This window comes from Pelophylax lessonae (assembly GCF_965119305.1).
Source record: "Pelophylax lessonae genome assembly, chromosome: 8".
In the NCBI taxonomy this organism is placed as follows: Eukaryota; Metazoa; Chordata; class Amphibia; order Anura; family Ranidae; genus Pelophylax; species Pelophylax lessonae.
In genome coordinates this window covers 8618874-8629517 of record NC_138775.1, presented here as the reverse complement: position 1 = coordinate 8629517, position 10644 = coordinate 8618874, and the positions used below count along the sequence as shown (strand labels likewise).

At 44.0% G+C, this 10644-nt stretch overlaps 1 protein-coding gene across 4 annotated transcripts in view; it reads left to right on the top strand.

Moving 5' to 3' along the window:
- Positions 1–222: 222 nt before the first annotated feature.
- The window catches only part of GRM2 (glutamate metabotropic receptor 2), an 87632-nt gene continuing 77210 nt past the window's right edge, over positions 223–10644 (top strand). For 2 of the 4 annotated variants that reach the window (XM_082265450.1, XM_082265452.1), the window contains exon 1: positions 1979–2236. The gene's annotated coding sequence lies outside the window, so the exon portion shown is untranslated. Of the gene's footprint in view, positions 784–1978; positions 2237–10644 lie in introns of those variants that run through there. The other 2 variants (XM_082265451.1, XM_082265453.1) reach the window with 2 other exon arrangements.

The window sequence follows — 10644 nt, the reverse complement described above, 5'->3', positions numbered from 1 at the left end:
GGGATGAGGGGGAGAAAGAGAGAAGAGAGGATATTGGGGGGTGAGAGAAAGGAGAGAGAAGAAAAGAGGACAAGCCAGGGGGAGAATGAGAGAGAAGGGGAGAGGATAGGAGAGAAGTAAGACAGACAGACAGATAGACAGATTAGATAGATAGATAGATAGATAGATAGATAGATAGATAGATAGATAGATAGATAGATAGATAGATAGATAGATAGTAGATTTGTTCCCTCCATACCCGGCTGTACACACAGTAGGGACTCCAGGACTCCTGCACTGCCTTCCATTCACAGTCCTTCCTCCGTCCACTCTGTATTCTGATCACCGACATCCCCCCACCTGTACACAGAGCAGCTGACAGCGTGATCTTCCCTCCAACACTGAGACCCCCTACCACCACCACCCACCCCCCTCATTCCATCTCCCTCACTACTGCCCCCTTCTCCCAGGACCACATTCCTGTCTAAGCCAGGGAGACCCTCCTATCCTTCTCAGAGAGCCTGAGGAGCCAGATCAGCACCCGGGACAGCAGAGTCGGATCAGCACCCTGGACAGCGTAGAGTCGGATCAGCACCAGTGACAGAGCATCGTAGGATCAGCACCCTGGACAGCGCAGAGTCGGATCAGCACCCGGGACAGAGCATCGTCGGATCAGGACCCGGGACAGCGCAGAGTGGGATCAGCACCCGGGACAGCGCAGAGTCGGATCAGCACCCTGGACAGCGCATAGATCAGCACCCGCGACAGCGCAGATTCGGATCAGGACCCGGGACAGCTCAGCAGGTGAGCAAAGAGTGTGTCAGGAGGGCAGAGAGTGAGGATCAGAAGGCAAAGCGTAGTGGGTAGAGAGCAGAGAGTGAGTGGGGGGGGGCAGAGGGCAGAGAGTGGGGGGCAGAGGGCTGAGAGTGGGGGCAGAGGGTAGAGAGTGGGGAGCAGAGGGCAGGTGACCAGAGGGCAGAGAGTAAGGATCAGAAGGCAGATAGTGGGAGGGGCAGAGGGCAGAGGGGGGGGCAGAGAGTGGAGGGCAGAGAGTGGTTGGACAGAGGGCTGAGAATGGGGGGCAGAGGGCAGGTGACCAAGGAGGGCAGAGAGTAAGGATTAGAAGGCAGAGAGTGGGGGTAGAGAGCAGAGAGTGAGGGGGGAGCAGAGGGCAGAGAGTGGGGGGCAGAGCGTTGAGAGTGGGGGCAGAGGGTTGAGAGTGGAGGCAGAGGGTAGAGTGTGGAGCAGAGGGCAGGTGACCAAAGATGACAGAGAGTAAGGATCAGCAGGCAGAGAGGGGGGGCAGAGGGTAGGGAGTGGGGGGGCAAAGGGCTGAGAGTGGGGGGCAGAGGGCAGTTGACCAAGGAGGGCAGAGAGTAAGGATCAGAAGGCAGAGAGTGGGGGTAGAGAGCAGAGAGTGGGGGGACAGAGGGCAAAGAGTGAGGATCAGAGGGCAGAGAGTGAGGATCAGAAGGCAGAGAGTGGGGGACAGAGGACAGGTGACCAAGGAGGGCAGAGAGTTGGGGGCAAGTGGAAGTGGAAGGACACTCAGGAAGACAAGGTGTATATAAAGTTAAACTGCAGGAGGATATGGATATACCAGTCTCTGAACAATGTGTGTATGCAACATTCCTATAGTATAGTGATTTCCATCCTCAAACCCTAAGTACCCCCAGCAGGTCATATTTTCAAGATTTTCTTCACCTGGCATAGGTGCTTTACATCAATGCCTATAACTTGGTATGAATCACAGCTATTTTATCTAAGGAAACTTCCCAAAACATGACCTGTTGGGGATAACTAAGGACTGAGGATGGGAACCACTGCTATTGTATGTAGGACTGGAGTGAAGACAATCAAGTTCAGCTAACTACTACCTAGATTAATGAATGCTAATAGGAAAAAGGGCAAGACAAAGCCCCAAAGAGGGTAGGGCCAAGTTTCTCAGTAAAGATCCTCCTTGGTGAGCACAGAGGGATGAATTGTCTGAACTAGGCACTGTGTATACAGCAGCTCCGGAGTATACAGCTCGGTGTGATACAAAGGATGGAGCGCCAATCGATTAGATCGAGATAAGGAGCTCGCTGCCTGCATGAGCTCACAATCGAAATCATTTAGCGGAGAGCAGAAGGATAAAGTGGGATTCAAGGAAGAGACGAAAAAGTGCGTTTTCAGAGCCCTCAGTCATTCGTTCATCGTCTTGCAAAATGAGTTTCAGAGCAGCTGCTGAGGCTTCCAGACGCACATGGAGCCCAGGGTAGGATCTGAACTACAAAAACACCATGAGAGGGGATAAGTGTGAAGTGGGGTGACTGAGGAATTTGATCTGGAGAATGGGGAATTTAGGGTTGGGAGATGGGGTGACTGAGAAATTAGAGCTGGAGAATGGGGTGACTGGAAAATTAGGGCTGGGGAACAAGGTGACTGGGGGATAGGGACTGTAGAATATGGGGATTTAGAGATTAGAGCTGGAGAATGGGGTGACTGGAAAATTAGGGCTGGGGAACAAGGTGACTGGGGGATAGGGACTGTAGAATAAGGGGATTTGGAGATTAGAGCTGGAGAATGGGGTGACTGGAAAATTAGGGCTGGGGAACAAAGTGACTGGGGGATAGGGACTGTAGAATATGGGGATTTAGAGATTAGAGCTGGAGAATGGGGTGACTGGAAAATTAGGGCTGGGGAACAAGGTGACTGGGGGATAGGGACTGTAGAATAAGGGGATTTAGAGATTAGAGCTGGAGAATGGGGGGTGACTGGAAAATTAGGACTGGGGAACAAGGTGACTGGGGGATAGCGACTGTAGAATAGGGGGACTGAGAGATTTGGGATGGAGAATTGGGTGACTGGAAAATTAGGGCTGGGGAATAGGGTGAGTGGGGGATAGGGCTGGAGAATGGGGTGACTGGGAGATTAGGACTGGAGACTAGGGCGACTGGGAGATTAGGGGTTGGGAATGGGGTGACTGATGTACTGGGGTTTTTAGAATAGGGTGATGGGAGAGGAATAAGGGTTGGAAAAACAGGTGACTCAGGGATTAGAGCTGTGGAATGGGTTGACTGAGAGATTAGTGCTGGGGAATGGGGTGACTGGGAGATTAGGGTTTGGGAATGGGGTGACTGATGCACTGGGGTTTGAGAATAGGGTGATAGGAGAGGAATTAGGGTTGGAAAAACAGGTGACTCAGCGATTAGAGCTGTGGAATGGGTTGACTGAGAGATTAGTGCTGGGGAATGGGGTGACTGGGAGATTAGGGTTTGGGAATGGGGTGACTGATGCACTGGGGTTTGAGAATAGGGTGATAGGAGAGGAATTAGGGTTGGAAAAACAGGTGACTCAGAGATTAGAGCTGTGGAATGGGTTGACTGAGAGATTAGTGCTGGGGAATGGGGTGACTGGGAGATTAGGGTTAGGGATATGCATTCCCATCTGAGGAATTAGGGCTGGGGAAACAAGTGAATGAAGTGTTAGGGCTGAGGAATGGGATGATTAGGGTTGGCAGTGATCAGATTTATGGATTAGGGATGGGAATAGGGCAACTGGGAGATTAGGGCTGGGGAATGGGGTAACTGGGGTAAAAGGACTGTAGAATGAGGTGACTGAGCGATTAGGGCTGGAGAATAGGGTGACTGGGAGTTTATGGCTGGAGAACTGGAGATCAGGGTGACTGTAAAATAAGGGCTGGAGAATAAAGTGCCTGGGAGTTTAGGGCTGGGGAAGTGATGCTTAAAAGATTAGGGTTGTAAAATATGGTTGGTTATAGAGATTATGGCTGATTAATAGGGTGATCAGGGCTGAGGACTGGGGTGACTGATGCGTTAGGGCTTGGGAGTTGGTGGTTGAGGAATCAGGGTGGGGGAAACAGGTGGCCAAGGTATTAGGGATGTGTAATAGGGTTGACTGAGAGATTAGTGCTGGGGAATGGGTTGACTATGTGATTAGGTTTGGGAATTAGGGTGACTAGGATTTTAGGACTGTGAAGTGGGGGGGGAGATTAAGAAGGAGGGGGGGGGGGGGTACTAGAACTAGGGTTTTAGGGCAGTGAAATGGGATAATATAGAGATTAGGAATGGAGTGACTGGGAATTGGTTCTGTGAAATGGGGTAATGGAGAGATTAGGGTTGAGGACTAGGGTGACTGGGGTTTTAGGGTTGTGGAAAAAGTAACAAATTAGGGCTACAGAATGGTGTGACAGGGGATTTAGGGCTAGGGAATTGGGTGATTGGGGTTTTTGGGCTGGGGAATGGGGTAACTAGGATTTTAGAGCCAGAGAATGGGGTAATTGGGATTTTAGGGCTGTGGAATTGGGTGACTGAGGTTATGGGGCTGTAAATAAGGGCTATAGAGATAGTGTGGCTGGGGAAAAGAGTGACTTAGATTTTAGGACTGTGAAATGGAGTGATGGAGAAAAAAGGTCTAGAGAATAAGGTGACTTAGATACTAGGTCTGGGGCATGGGGTAAGTTAGGGATTGGGGCTGGATGATGGGGTGATTAGGAGTTGGAAATGTGGTGACTGAGGAGAGAGAGTGATTTTCAATGGTTGATTTCCAGACCAATTTGTGGATATTTGTCTCTGGAAATGTCTTTTAATTCAGAACTGAGGTAGGAGGTTGCCGGTGTCTTATTTTTAGTTCCAGCTTTCTTCACTTATGACTGATTGTGGAATTAAGAGCAGAGTTTGAATTCCAGTTGAATAATGTAGATGTCTCTCACCCCTCTGGAAATTATTTCAAACTGGCTTTAAACTTTGGCTGATATTGTGTCCCAATGTGGAAGGAAAGTCACCAGGCCTGACAGTGGTGGCTCTGGGAGCTATGAGTACAATAAAGGGGGTCTCAACTAAAGGAAGTATGGGGGCTCCCATTACTTACCTCTAACTTTGTAAATGCCAGCTACCCAGTCATGTTGGTCCACTGATTTCAATACTTTCACTGCTCTACTTTTCTGTGTTCACTGTCTGCATGCTTGTTCCAGGTTGGTGAAATTACTGAAACCAGAGCAACGTTGTAATGCCCAAAGGATGAAGGCTGGTATCTGGACGGCCAAGGGTTGCCACTGGCAGAATGCCCCTTGGCCCCTACCTGGCTCTATCAGTAGAGCTCACTGGCCTCATATATTGAACCCCTCAATCTACTGAGATCTCAGTGGCGGCTTTGCTGGCAGCCATCTGGCTCTGGCTGAACACAGCGCAGCATCTCTCTGTGGGATCCACACATCTGGTTATATTATATCGCTCTATTTCTGTGCAGGGAGAGTTGTGGGAGAATTTGTGAATAGAGAAGAGGGGGGGGGGGGGGGGGTCTGCATTTCCCTCCTGTCTGCTGATCACATCTACTGCCATCTATTACCTTTTCCTATTAGAAATAAACATTCTTCCTCTAATTGCTTCTATCTATCTATCTATCTATCTATCTATCTATCTATCTATCTATCTATCTATCTATCTATCTATCTATCTATCTATCTATCTATCTATCTATCTATCTATCCACTTCCAATTGCTACAATATATTTGCTTCCAATATTACAATGTATTACCTTCAAATCACAATATTGTTTTTTCTTTCCATTATCTATCTATCTATCTACTTTATCTCTATTGATCTATCTATCTGCTTTCTATCTATCTATCTATCTATCTATCTATCTATCTATCTATCTATCTATCTATCTATCTATCTATCTATCTATCTATCTATCTATCTATCTATCTATCTATCTATCTATCTATCTCTCTCTCTCTCTCTCTCTCTCTATCTCTCTATCTATCTACCTATCTGCTTTCTATCTATCTATCTATCTATCTATCTATCTATCTATCTATCTATCTATCTATCTATCTATCTATCTATCTATCTATCTATCTATCTATCTATCTGCTTTATCTCTATCTATCTATCTACTTTATCTCTATTGATCTATCTATCTATCTATCTATCTATCTATCTATCTATCTATCTATCTATCTATCTATCTATCTATCTATCTATCTATCTATCTATCTATCTATCTATCTATCTATCTATCTATCTATCTATCTATCTATCTGCTTTATCTATCTATCTATCTATCTATCTATCTATCTATCTATCTATCTATCTATCTATCTATCTATCTATCTATCTATCTATCTATCTATCTATCTATCTATCTATCTATCTATCTGCTTTATCTCTATCTATCTACTCTATCTATCTATCTATCTATCTATCTATCTATCTATCTATCTATCTATCTATCTATCTATCTATCTATCTATCTATCTATCTATCTATCTATCTGCTTTATCTCTATCTATCTACTCTATCTATCTATCTATCTATCTATCTATCTATCTATCTATCTATCTATCTATCTATCTATCTATCTATCTATCTATCTATCTATCTATCTATCTATCTATCTATCTATCTATTCCAATATCCAATTGTTACAATGTATACACTTACTATTACTACAATGTATTTGCTTCCAATATTACAATGTATTAACTTCAAATCACTACATTGTATTTACTTCCACTATCTATCTATCTATCTATCTATCTATCTATCTATCTATCTATCTATCTATCTATCTATCTATCTATCTATCTATCTATCTATCTATCTATCTATCTATCTATCTATCTATCTATCTATCTATCTATCTGCTTTATATCTATCTATCTATCTATCTATCTATCTATCTATCTATCTATCTATCTATCTATCTATCTATCTATCTATCTATCTATCTATCTCTATATCTCCTTTAGAAATAAACATTCTTCCTCTAAGGTCTTCAGCAACAAGATTGCACAAAGTTCTGCTGATTGATTTTTTTCCTCTCCCTGATAAGAGCTCCTCACATCAACCAAAAGATATCTTTAATTAAACTCGTGCAGGTTAGATGGGTTCAGGATTTTCAAGCAACATGTTTAAAATTTGAAATCCTATACATATCGATTTGTGATCAATCTAGGTAGTTAGGAATGATCCCAGACTAGCGATTACCATCTATTAAATAATGTAACATAATGATACAGCATATGATATCAAAATATGGTATTGACTGAAAAATCAATCTGTCATTAATGATCTATTGATCTATGGAAAATGATCGTTCAACTTTTTAACTGATCGATTGTCTGATAAGCACTAATTTGTTTTAGGTTGATCAGAAGTGATCGATAAAACAATGCCATGGCTGATTGACTTGTCAGCTTTAAAACAAATCTAAATCTAAATCAGTAGAATGGAGGGTTTGTGATTTATATTTCTTATTCCATTTGATAATTTTAGTTGCATCAAATGATCAATTAATGATGAAATTATATGTGTGTAGCCACCTTAGGTCTGTCTGTCTGTCCGTATTCAGCCCATCCGCAGAATGTCCGCTCTGCTGTATTTATAATGATAAAATAATAAATAAATGGTAAATGTAGTACCTGAAAGCACCAACCAGAAATCATCTTTATCTAACCTGACTAAAGTAAACTGAGATATGATTGGTGGCTGATTGAAGATCAGATCTGTATAAAGGGGGTAAAATCTGATTGTCAGATGTGGAAGAACTACAACTCCCAGCATATTTTTATTACTACATAGTAAACTATTAAAATTAGTTTACTATGTCTGCTATAAATGCCATTCAAATCTTCTGTTTCAAGACTAAGAGTATAAGAGAAGTAGATTATCCGTACACATCTAGATACAGTATAAATAATACTATAGAGAGAGGTGTAGAGGGGGGGGGGGGGTGCATTGATGGATAGATTGTATTCTCAAATCTCTTGGCATCTACTGCAGGAGTATGTGAATGAGTAGGGAGCAATGAGATAAAAGACAGGTGAGAGAGAGAGAGAGAGAGAGAGAGAGAGAGAGAGAGAGGAAGGGGGGAGAAATGGAGGGGGGGGGGGGAGAGAGGGAAAAAGGGAGGGGGAAAGAGGAGGGCAGAGGGGGGGAGAGAGAGGGGGAGAGAGGGAGGCTGAGGGGGAGAGAGAGAGGGGGAGAGAGGAAAGAAAGGGGGGAGAGAGAGAGAGGGGGAGGGAGAGAAAGAGAGGGGGAGATAGATAGAGAGAGAGGGGGAGGGGGAGAGAGAGAGAGGGGGGAGGGGGAGTGAGGGAGAGAGAGAGAGAGAGAGAGAGGGTGGAGAGAGGGAGAGAGAGGGGGGAGAGGGGGAGGGAGGGAGAGAGAGAGAGAGGGGGAGAGAGGGAGAGAGAGGGAGAGAGAGGGAGAGAGGGAGAAAGGGAGGGGAGAGAGAGAGGGAGAAAGGGAGGGGGGGAGAGGGGAGGGGGAAAGAGGGGGACAGAGGGGGGTAGAGAGAGGGGGGAGAGAGAGAGAAAGAGAGAGAGGGATAAAGGGAGGGGGATAGAGGGGAGGGGGAAAGAGGGGGACAGAGGGGGGAGAGAGAGAGGGAGAGAGGGAGGCAGAGGGGGAGAGAGAGAGGGAGAAAGGGAGGGGTGAGAGAGGGGGAGGGGAAAAGAGGGGGATAGAGGGGGGAGAGAGAGGGGGGGGAGAAAGGGGGAGAGAGAGGGGGGAGAGAAAGAGAGGGGGAGGGAGAGAGAGGGGGGAGATGGAGGGGGGGGGAGAGAGAGAGAGAGGGTGGAGAGGGGGGGGGTGTGAGAGAGAGAGAGAGAGAGAAAGAGAGAGGGGGAGAGAGAGAGGGGGGAGAGAGAGAGAGGGAGGAGGAGGAGGAAGAGAGACATAGATAATTTCTCAGGTATAGTTGTGGCAAAGGACAGGAACTTATAAGAAGACCTAATAGTATAATGGATGGGGGTTGGGGGCTGAACAGAGATCTTTCCCTATCTAGGGCTCTATGACTCCAGACATAAAGAAAGTTTGTGGAAGTGGTTGGAAGTGGATACATTGTAATGATCAGAAGTGGATAGATGGTAGTTATTAGAAGTGGATACATTGTAATTATTGGAAGTGAATACATTGTAGATATCACAGTTTAATAATTGGAAGTGGATACATTGTTGCATTGTTACATAGTTAGTGAGGTTGAAAAAAGACACCAGTCCATCCAGTTCAACCTATGGTGAGTGTGTGTGTGTTTATGTCAATGGTACATTGTATACCCCTGTATGTTGTACATTGTATACCCCTGTATGTTGTACATTGTATACCCCTGTATGTTGTACATTGTATACCCCTTTATGTTGTACATTGTATACCCCTGTATGTTGTACATTGTATACCCCTGTATGTTGTACATTGTATACCTCTGTATGTTGTACATTGTATACCCCTGTATGTTGTGGTCATTAAGGTGCCCATCTAATAGCTTTTTTTAATTTCTCAATGCTCCCTACTGACACCACTGCTTGCGGAAGAGAATTCCACATCCTTACCACTCTGACAGTAAAGAACCCTTCACGCAGTTTGAGGTTAAACTGCTTCTCTTTCAATTTTAGTGAGTGGCCGCGTGTCTTTTTGAATTCCCTTTCACTGAAAAGTTTGTTCCCTATGCTAGGGTCACCAGTACAGTATTTGTACATTGATATCATATCCCCCCTCAATCGTCTCTTCTCCAGAGAGAATAGGTTCAATGCTTGTAGTCTTTCCTCATAGCCGATGTCCTCCATTCCCCTAATTATTTTTGTTGCCCTTCTCTGGACTCTCTCCAGTTCCAGCACATCCTTCCTGAGGATCGGTGCCCAGAACTGGATGGCATACTCCAGATGTGGCCGGACCAGAATCTAGAAACCAGAAGTGGATACATTGTAATAATCATAAGTGGATAGATGGTAGTGTTTGGAAGTGGATAAATTGTAGTTATTTGAAGTGGATACATTGTAATTATTGGGTGTTGATACATTGTAGTTATTGGAAGTTAATACATTGTCAATTTTGGAAGTGGATACATTTTAGTGATTGGAAGTAGATACATTGTAGTTTTTAGAAGTTGATAAATTGTAATGTGGAAAGTAAATACATTGCAGTTATTAGAAGTGAATACATTGTAGTGACTGGGAGTGGATATATTGTAATTATTGGAAGTGAATACATTGTAGATATTGGAAGTAGATATATTGTAGTCATTAGAAGTGGCTACATTGTAGATATTAGAAGCTGGTACACTGTAGTCATTAGAAGTGGATACATTGCAGTTTTTGGAAGTTGATACATAGTAGATATTAGAAGTTGATACATTGTAGTCATTAGAAGTTAATACATTGTTATAATTTTAAGTTGATGCCTTGCAGTTATTGGAAGTTTATACATTGTAGATATTGGAAGTTGATACATTGTAAATATTGGAAGTTGCTATATTGTAGTCATTAGAAGTGGATACATTGTTATGATTTGAAGTTGATACACTATGCTTATTGGAAGTTGATACATTGTAGTTATTGGAAGTTGATACATTGTAGATATTGGAAGTTGATACATTGTAGTTATTGGAAGTTGATACATTGTTATGATTTGAAGTTGATACAGAGTAGATATTAGAAGTTGATACATTGTAGTCATTGGAAGTTGATACATTGTAGTAGAAATCTACTTTTACAAAGGAATGGTCACCCTCAGACCTCTATGGCCTCTATGGGAGATGTCTGTGTGTGGAGTACAGGTGATTGGTGCAGAGTGTGATCTGTGTATCTATTAGAGGGATTGCACACCTCACCCTCCCCTTCCTTCCTTCCTTTGTTCTGTATTAGACGAACCCCCCCC